Below are 8,220 nucleotides of genomic sequence, written 5' to 3'. Positions count from 1 at the left end.
CTGCCCCTTAGTGGTCAGGCCTGGTCTCATCCCGCCCTGGTGCTGGAGCCCCGCATCGCATTTCCAACCTTTCCTGCCAGGACGCACAGTAGGACCTAAAACAACACATCCTAAGTCAGGCCGGTGACTTTTCCAGTGACCCCCACCTAAGGAGGTCCCCCAGACCCCTCCTGCCTCTGCGAGCCTCCTGCCAGCACCCTCCTGCTTTGTCCTTCTCAGAATTTCCCCCCTTGCCTTCCCCACCCCCAACCCTCTACCCCCACACCCTGCACACTCACCACAATCTGTACCTTTATGTTTACTGGTGTGGACTTTCTTTAATGTCTGCTTTATTCCTCACCGTCTGCCAGGCAGCAACTTCTACGTGGCTGGTGCGCTGCACTCTCTCAGAGCCTTTGCTCCGGGACGTGTGAATGAGACAAGGAAACCATTTCGGTAGGTTAATACGACGGCTTTCCAGGGGACACAACCCGGGTAGAGGTGGACCCCGGAGCCGTGCTGCCTGGATCTGTGTCCCGGCCTTATCACATGAAGCTCATTTTTTCTTAAATGGGGGTAGTAACACCAACCGATTCCAAAAAGTTGCCTTGAAGGTTGCAGGAGTCAACGCTCAGAGAGTTAACACGATCTCTGGCATCCGAGAAGCAGTCGGAAAAGATTCGCTCTTACCAGTATCCGAAAAATGCTCTGAGTTGCAGCAGCAATGGGGGAAGACTTCACGGAGGCGGTGACATTTGAGCTGAGACTTCGGAGCTGAGTAAGATTTGCCAGGCAGCAGTGGAGGCTAGTCAGAATCCATCAGTGAATGAAAAAATAACAAAGTTGTTGAGAAAAAAAAACTTTAGAAGTTTAGTCCTAGAACGTTAAGTACTGCAACGAGAAAATAAACCACGTGGATGGAGGGATTATATCAATCCGTGGACGGGAAGACCAAACACCGGAAAGAGACACGCGTCTCTCAAGCCAACCAACAAGTCCCATTCGATTCCCGTTAAACCCCCACGGAGTCTTCATCTCACAAGCGGTCTAGAATTCAGACGTTTGCGGGGAGTAATGGAAGGAAATTGCCCTATCAGAGTTCAAGGCTTACGAAGTCATAGTAATTGGTGCCATCACTCACTACTGGCATGGGGACAGAAAAAGTGGGTCACCAGATTAAAGAGCCTAGAAACGGACCGTGCACGCTCATACGGAACCTTGACGTACAAGACAGATTGATGGATATTCAGTGCCCACTGGCAGCTGTTAGACTAACTAGTTTTTAGCAGCAGGGATATTTGTCTTTCGCTAAACATGTTGACCACGTAGGAACAGCGTGATGGCAATATCTAATAAATTAATGAACTTATTCCCCATTTTTGTATTCATGAGTTTTATTTAGTTATTTCCAAAAGCTGAACATAAAGGTTCGATTTTCGAATGCAAATATATTTACCAACAGAAAACTCTGTTGTTTTTTCTATCAAACTCCCACTTACAAAAAGCTTAGAGCTTAAAAAATTTTGTTTGAATATTTATTTATTTTTTAAAAAATTTTTTTCAACGTTTTTTATTTATTTTTTTGGGACAGAGAGAGACAGAGCATGAACGAGGGAGGGGCAGAGAGAGAGGGAGACACAGAATCGGAAACAGGCTCCAGGCTCTGAGCCATCAGCCCAGAGCCTGACGCGGGGCTTGAACTCACGGACCGCGAGATCATGACCTGGCTGAAGTTGGACGCTTAACCGACTGCGCCACCCAGGCGCCCCATGAATGTTTATTTATTTTTGAGAGAGAGGGAGAGAGACAGAGTGCGAGCAGGGGAGGGGCAGAGAGAGAGAGGGAGACATGGAATCCGAAGCAGGCTCCAGGCTCTGAGCTGTCAGCACAGAGCCTGACACGGGGCTCGAACCCACGAACCGTGAGATCATGACCTGAGCCGAAGTCGGATGCTTGACCGACTGAGCCACCCAGGAGCCCCCCAAAAAGCTTATAATTTTAGCCTGTTAACATCGCATGATAATAAATGAAGTAATGAAAAAGAGTGTATCAATGTATATCTTGTATTGGTAACTTACCGAAAAATGGATTAACTAGATTAGGTGTCAAACATCATATCTCGATGTGGCTGCTTGGAGTAACCTACCCCCTCAGGATCTGTTCTGCATTTTTTCCCCTTCGGGTTTTTTAAAAATGATGTTCCTCAAGATATGGATTCAAACATTAGGATATATTTCTTGAAGATAAAAATAAATAGTTCCCTAACTAAAAATATGTTTTTACTGATATACACAAAATTAAAATTATTTTGGAATATTTGGTCATAATGTATATCATCTGTAATTGTGTAATACAACTTTTATCCCCATCTGAATAACTTAATAGAATTTTAATCCTTTTAATGTTTTTTTTTTTTTTTTTTTTTTGAAGGAGAGAGAGAGAGACCTAGCATGAGCGGGGGAGGAGCAGAGAGAGAGGGAGACACAGAATCGGAAGCAGGCTCCAGGCTCCGAGCTGTCAGCACAGAGCCTGACGTGGGGCTCGAACCCAAAAACCGCGAGATCGTGACCTGAGCCGAGGTCGGACGCTCAACCGACTGAGCCCCCCTCAGGCACCCCTAATAGAATTTTAATCTTAACACCAAGGTAGTGGGGGCACCTGGGGGGCTCAGTCAGTCTGTTAAGCGTCTGACTCTTGATTTTGGCTCAGGTCATGATCTCATGGTCCTGGAGACAGAGCCCCGCGTTGGGCTCTGCGCTGACAGCACGGAACCTGCTTGGGATTCTCTCTCTCCCTCTCTCCCTGCCCCTCCCTCCCCCCCCCCAAATAAATACATCAACATTTTTTTAAAAAACTGAGGTATATCAATTCGACCTCAGTTTCAATTTGCAGTTACTACTTTCTGGTAAGATATAATGGGCTTCGTGTGCAATTTAAATTTTCGAAAATGTACCAGCCTATGGGTGAATTTCTAAGACATCGAAATGGGGATGTCGATGAAAACAGAGATGAGAATTCCCTTAGATACCGTTAGGCGGCGGGTGCGATGGCCAGAATCAGACTCGAGAGATTACGCAAATGTAGTAACGGCTTTTCAATCCCATAAACCCAGGTGCAACCACATCAGAATTTACCGAACGCTGTTCGTGCTGAGCCCTGCAGGCCGCCTCCCCAGCACACTTGTTCATTTACGAAACCATCTATCGAGCAAAACGACTTTGCAAAACAGCCTCCGAAAGCACACCTATCGGTGTTCTACGAGAAGAGCTGAGTGATGATGAGAATGTAAGGGAAGTGTAACGTCTTCACAGGCCACCGCGGCTCTGGACACTCATACAGAGCAGCATCACTGGGGGCCGAGACTAGGATTCTCTTAAAAATATTTAGAGCTGAGGATGCCTGGCTGGCTCAGCCCGTTAAGCAACTGACTTCATCTCAGCTCATGATCTCGTGGTCAGTGGGTTCGAGCCCAACTGACTTCATCTCAGCTCATGATCTCGTGGTCAGTGGGCTCTGTGCTGACGGCTCGGAGCCCTGAGCCCGCTTCGGATTCTGGGTCTCCCTCTCTCTCTCTCTCTCTCTGCTCCTCGCCCACTGGCACTCTGTCTGTCTCTCTCTCTCAAAAATAAACATGAAAAAAATTTAATAAAAAAACCTTTTTTTAAATAATTAAAAAAACATGCGTGGCCGACACACGGCTGACGCCAAGTTCATTTCTTCAACTCCATCTGCCTCCGCGTCAGCACCGCCATCCACACAGGGAACCAAGAGGCAGAAGTCAGCAATCGGCAAATTTTGTCCGAAATGGCAGTCTATGTGGAGATGTCTCACAACGGCTAAAATAAGGATTACCTTGCAGACCGAGGCCGGGGGACGGGACAGCGCCGGAGGGACGGATCCGGCAAGCTGGCCTGGCTGTTCTCCCGGGGAGACCCCGGTGCCCCGACGGCGGTGGAAGCCGAGGCCCCGGGAAACACCCCGCGTCCGCCCTGGACACCCTCCGACAGCTTCAGCCACGGCCGTCCTGCCACCGTTCCACGGTCCAGACACGGCCCCGCCATCTGGGGCATCGCTACGTGCTTCCCGACCACCGTCCTGCTCACCTGTTGCCGTTGAGGGCTCACCACTGTCACCAGCATCCCCGGCGTCACCAGCCCCTCCACCCGCCCTCCGCCCCCAGCGCATCTGCTCCCTGGGAAACCTGCCTCACCGGACACGGAGGGGAGCTACCGCAGTGGAGGACGCCTCCGCTCTGCACAGGGCCCCGCGAGGACCCTGAACAACACCGCCTCTTACACACCCACGTGCAGGGTGGCCCTGAACTGCTCAGTGGCCCCCGGGCAGTAGAACCCAGCGTATACACCCCTGCAGCCAGGGACCCACTCGGTGCTGCCTCATGTCGTCTCACTGGATTGAGCCAGCGTTGGACTCGGGGCAAAGATGATTAAAATAGCCCCGATGTAATTCCTGGAGTGCGTTGTGTGAAGGGAAACAGCTGCTGGATGCACAGAACAGGTGTTTATTTATTCAGAAGAAATGGGCCAGAGATGGATTGTTCACTACGACCCCAGTCTACGCTGTTCGGTCTCTATCGGCCTAGTAGAAAACGAACAGGGGTGTGGACCGTATGTCCAGACCGGAGAAGAACGGGGCCCCCTGGTAGGGTGCGTTCAGGACGCACATAACACACAACGTCACCCTTGGTGGTTTACATCTCACACCCGATCTCCACCCCAAGAGTATGGGAGCCTCTGTTACTAAAACGTCTCCGGTCAGACTGACCCTACAGAGTAGCCCAGGCTTGAGATTTAATATGCGGGACGCTGGGGCCACTGACAGTCCCCTGATACGTACTCAGTTTTCTCTGTCTTTGCTCATGTCGTTTACAACCTATGCCAAAAACAGATTCCCTAACAGGAAGTAAACCCTCGAAGTTTGGGCCTTTTGGGGGGGGGGGGGTCTCATCAGAGAAACAACAGCAACCACTGTCTCACAATTCCAAATCGATCAAATAGATTAAAGTCTAAACATTTTCAAACCAGGGGAGCCTGGGTGGCTCAGTCAGTTGAGTGTCTGACTCTCGATTTTGGGTCAGCTCACTATCTCATGATTCGTGGGACTGATCCCTGCATCAGGCTCTGTGCTGACGGCGAGGAGCCTGCTCGGGAGTCTCTCTCCCTCCCTCTCTGCCCCTCCTCCCGCTCTGTCTCTCAAAAACAAATAAAAATAGACTTAAATTTTTTTTGAGGGGCACACTCAGTCGTTTGAGCGTCCGACTTCCGCTCAGATCATGATCTCATGGTGCGTGGGACCAAGCCCCACGTCGGGCTCTGCGCTGACAGCTCAGAGCCTGCTTGGGATTCTTTCTTTCTCTCTTTCTCTGCCCGTCCTCCCTCAAAATAAACAGATATGAACTTTAACAAAAATTTGGAAGCAAGCAATCTCAATTTGACACACATGCAGCGGTGGCTTTGTCCTCGTTGGATACACAGACGGAGAGAACTCACAATGTATTACAAAACACAAATGGATATCACACAGAAGCAGAAAGAGCCATGGAAATTTGACCCGAAGTAGCCGGAGAAAAGACTGAAAAATCACAAAATGCTAAAATATGACGTAAAAGGTGTTTCTCTAATGGCAGATCGTCAGCTGTCACAGTTAAGATTGGTGGGTATGTGGAAAAGTCCAGAACGGCTACAGTCTCGGGGCAATAGTGGTCGTCTGAGGCAACACGCGACCCGGCCAGCAGTCACGTGGATGCCACACCTCCTCATGGCCCTGACTCCCTGGGAGCTGAGAAGTTAGCCTCCTGGACCCCGAAGGAGCAAACGGGACATCGGTGTCTACCCTTTCGCGGTTCCCCAGTCTCAGCTCATGACCCCACAGCTTGTGAGTTCAGGCCCCGCGTCGGGCTCTGTGCTGACAGCTAAGAGCCCGGAGCCCGTTTCACATTCTGTGTCTCCCTCTCTCTCTGCCCCTCCCCCGTTCATGCTCTGTCTCTCTCTGTCCCAAAAATAAATAAACGTTGAAAAAAAAATTTTTTTTAAAAAAAAAGAAACAGTCTGGCTTATAAAGTCAAACATGCGTCATCCTGGAGAAGAGCCTGCACGTTCACACATCAGCCTGAGTGTCAATGTTCGTAGCAATGTCATTAATAACGGCCCCAAGCCAGCAACGTCCCCGCGTCCCTCCACGGGTGAGGCTGTAAACAGCCAGCCGGCCGTGCGGCGAAATACCATTCGGCCGGGAGAAAGAAGGTATCCGGACGGATCTCAAGGGGATCCTGCTGAGTGAGCAAGCCCGTCTCAAAAGGCCACGTACCGCATCGCTCCGTTGATCTGACATTCTGCAATAAAGGGGTTAAGAGGGAGAACGGGCCAGTGGCTCCCGGGGAGCAGGGCTGGGGAGCATGTGGCTCCAAGCAGGTGACTGGGGGGGAGGCTCCGCGGTGACTGGACATTCTCTATCCTCGTGGCGCTGACGGACGCAGCGAGTCTCACCGCGTGATAGCGTTTTAGGCTGAAAACGCGCCGTGTCGTGCTGCGGGTTTGCTCTGGGCTACAGACAGACGTAGGAAAAGACGATAGAAATAAACATCACGTTGGCTCTAGTCTTAACCCGCTGGGGAGGCGGCCGCTGTTCGGAGCGGGGCCCCCACTGTGTCTGAAACGTTTTATGACCTCGCGGGGGACGCAGGGGTGTCCGCTGTGTGGTCCCCGCGCTTCCTCGCGTATTTTGAGTGTGGCAAAGGGAGCGTGTGTGACGTTTTCGGAGGGGCCTGCACGCACACGGAGCACCAGAACGGCAGGAGCGAGGCTCCAGGCGTAAGAGAGAGGAAACAGCCTTTCGGACGAAATAACTGAAGTTGAGCCACCCCGCACCCCAGAGCCCCGGGGGCGGAGAGCGGCCGAACCGGGTGTTTTGGAGTGAGGTGAGTTTTGTTTTGCTTTTATCGCTGTGTCCATCAGTGACATCCCGGGGAGAATGTGAACTTTGATCCCCCTTCCAGGTCGGTGCCGGGTCCAAAGTTTCGTGTCGTGAACGAGTGACGCTGGCTTGACGGGCTGGCACGCCGACCCCTCTGGGCTCCCGGACGTCTCAAAATTTCCCCTTTGCCCTAATTATTCAGTTCCCTTCGCGCTGAATGCCATGGAATTCTTTTCCTGAGTCCTTTTCTTCTCCTCTCTGTCAGGTCCGTCCATCGATGGGGAGGAGGAAAGCATTGGTTTCCATGGCCGGAACGTGTGCTTTTGTGGCACATTGCATTTTGTTGTTAAAGACGCCAGATAGCGGTCTCTTCTGCTGAATTAAGTGACAAAATCGTGTTGTGCAGGGTTTTCTTTTAAACATTAAAAAAAATTTTTTTTTTTTAATGTTTATTTATTTTTGAGACAGAGGCAGACAGAGCACGGGCGGGGGAGGGTCAGAGAGAGAGGGAGACACAGAATCCGAAGCAGGCTCCAGGCTCCGAGCTGTCAGCACAGAGCCCGACGCGGGGCTCGGACTCACGAACCGTGAGATCGTGACCTGAGCTGAAGTCGGAGGCTCAACCGACTGAGCCACCCGGGCGCCCCTAAAAAATTTTTTTAATGTTTATTTTTGAGAGAGAGAGAGGAGGAGGGGCAGAGAGAGGGAGACACAGAATCCGGAGCAGGCCCCAGGCTCCGAGCCACCAGTCCAGAGCCCGACGCGGGGCAGGAACCCACAAACTGTGAGATCATGACCTGAGCTGAAGCCGGACGCCTAACTGACTGGGACACCCGGGCACCCCTTGTGCGGGGTTTGCCGTAACAAAGAAAGTTGTTCGGAACCCCGAGTGAGACCTGGGTCATGGGCATGGAGGGACAGCACCCACGACGTCCTCTCCCTACTGACAGACCCTCCACAGGGGGCTCAGCACCACCCCTGCCCCTGCAAGGCCTCTCCCCCTGCTCCCCCGTTACACCTGCTCTTCTCCACCTTCCCAGACTGACCGCTACACTCCTGCCTCCCAGGAACAGAGAACTAGAACCACTGGTCTACACCCGCGGCCCCCAACCTCTCCTCCCACCCTTAAATCCAGGCCAATGTGGCTTCTGTTGCCATAACTACACTGGGACAAACTGACCAGTGTCCCCACCTCGTTGGTTCTAGTGACCCCATAGGGTCTGCGCTGGACTTGCTCCTGGCAGCACCTGACATGACTGAGCTCTCCCCGCCCCCCGCGGCCCCTCCCCTCCAGCCCCGGGGCCCCCCACG

At 51.9% G+C, this 8,220-nt stretch overlaps 1 long non-coding RNA gene across 1 annotated transcript; it reads left to right on the top strand.

Moving 5' to 3' along the window:
* Window positions 1–88: 88 nt before the first annotated feature.
* On the top strand, window positions 89–1,355 carry LOC123602957. The gene is made up of 2 exons (XR_006714646.1): window positions 89–435; window positions 594–1,355. It is a non-coding gene; the product is annotated as an uncharacterized LOC123602957 (long non-coding RNA).
* The last annotated feature ends 6,865 nt before the right edge of the window (window positions 1,356–8,220 follow it).

This window comes from Leopardus geoffroyi, chromosome E1 (assembly GCF_018350155.1).
Source record: "Leopardus geoffroyi isolate Oge1 chromosome E1, O.geoffroyi_Oge1_pat1.0, whole genome shotgun sequence".
In the NCBI taxonomy this organism is placed as follows: domain Eukaryota; kingdom Metazoa; phylum Chordata; class Mammalia; order Carnivora; family Felidae; genus Leopardus; species Leopardus geoffroyi.
This window is presented reverse-complemented; position numbering and strand designations above follow the sequence as displayed.